The sequence below is a fragment of the Apium graveolens genome, chromosome 1 (assembly GCF_009905375.1).
Source record: "Apium graveolens cultivar Ventura chromosome 1, ASM990537v1, whole genome shotgun sequence".
NCBI lineage: Eukaryota > Viridiplantae > Streptophyta > Magnoliopsida > Apiales > Apiaceae > Apium > Apium graveolens.
The window spans coordinates 65,355,290-65,357,359 of NC_133647.1; positions in this window are offsets into that span (position 1 = coordinate 65,355,290).

Below are 2,070 nucleotides of genomic sequence, written 5' to 3' on the forward strand. Positions count from 1 at the left end.
CTAGCGCGAGGTCCTAATGCGGCCAGGGTGATGACCGGTGAGGAATTCATCCATCTACAGTAGAAAAGGTTATTTATTGGTATCTTTGCCTGATCAGCAAGATATCTGGTTTATGCCAAAATTCTTTTCCTTTCCAAAATTCATTGGATGTTTCAAACTCTGTTCATACTTTACATAACAGAGGTTCCAGGAAATGTTTAAGAGATATATATATGTGGATATATATATATCGGGACTAAATAAAGTATCTCGTAACTTTATTTCATTCAATAATATTTCAAAGATTGAATCTATTCAAATCTTGTCTTGTAGTCTCATCTATGTGATGAACTTTTGAAACTGATTATAACTTGAACGGTGGTAGTTCAAGTAGTATTGGGAAAGATATAAGTATATCGGGGTATTTGGTAACCTCATCTTTTAAACTTATATCTAATTAATAATTGTCTTATGTATGACAAAGATTTTCAGAAAAACGTTGAGACAAGGTTAGATATATGAGATCACCTTGCAACGATATTTTTTTCATACAGTTACACACTAGGACTTTGTGTATATTATGCATGGAAGAGGACTTCCAATATTTTGAAAAGTATATATGTATATATACTGAATATTTTGTGACTTCATCGCATTAAGTTATCAACTTGGTTCATTTCTTTTGACCAAGACTTTCATGAGTATTATGAGTAGGCTCATATATTGTAAATCATTATACATATTATTTTGGTGGGCTTGCTGCTCACCCTTGCTTTCTTCTTTCATCACACAACAACAGTTAGGAAAGATGGCCAGACTCCAGCAGACCCAGCGCAAGCGCGTGGGAAGCGTCCCGCGTCTTCCCGTTGATGTTGTAGCTGCTATAGCTGCAGAGGTAGATCTATTGTAGATCAAACCATCTACTTTTGAGAATCAATTATGTATAATTATAACTTGTGGCAGATAATGGCAATTAACTGTAAATTTATCAAGTAATCATTTTGGGTTGTAATAACTTTTAAATTGTGGATTCAAAGACTTGTACTTATTTAAATTTCATCTCTGAGACTATAACGGGTTGTGGTGTGTGTTAGTGTGGGGTCACAGCATAAGGTTATTTATTATTAATTAAGTGAAGTGATATTGTGGAAAGAAAGACCGTGACGACCCGGATCCCCGACCCCGGATCTGGGGGTGTTACAGAAATGGTATCAGAGCTAAGCGTTATAAACCTCAGAGATGATGGGACGTTAAGATAATAAGTTCACTAAGATAATAAGAACTCTTGCCAAGTTCATAGTCGGACTACCTAACGTAGTACTGACAGTTAAAACCCTTATGGGAACCCTTATAAATGTAGCGATAGAAGCGTAGTTCGTTATCGTATATGGTAGCGAGACTCTGAACCCTGAAGTTGAGGAACATCAACGCGATGATGTTTTATTACTAATTGGAGATCAGATTGTGGATCCAATAGAGCGTCCTAACGCAGGACCGGATGATGTTGATATTGAGGATGTAGCGGTTGAGGATGTTGTCCTAGAAGGGATAGTTGCTGAGGAGGATCCCATGGAGGATTCTGACGAGATTGGATAAAGGACCACTGATGAATTGATGACCCTGGTTGGGTCGACTACCAGAGGTAGGATTGGCCGGTCACTACCAGAGGTTCGTTCAAGTTTGTAAAGATAGTAGCCCCTTTAACGTGGCTTACTCATAAGACTGAGAAGTTCGAATAGACAGAGAAATGCGAGAACAGCTTTTAAGAACTGAAGCAAAGGTTGGTGACGGCCCCTATGTTGGCGTTGCCGGATGGAAAAAGGAGATTTTGTGATTTGTAAGTGACGCTTCGCATAAGGAATTAGGGTGCTTCTTAGCACAGCAAGATAATCGCGTCTGCGTCAAGACAATTAAGGTAATATGAAATTCGATATCCCCGCCCATGAGCTTAGGCTCGTGGCAATAGTTTTACCCTAAAGATTGGAGGCACTACTTGTATGGAGAGAAGTGCGAGAATTACCTAAGCCATAAGTGCTTTAGTACATTCTTACGTAGAAAGAGCTCAACATACGCCAGAGGAGGCGGTTAGAG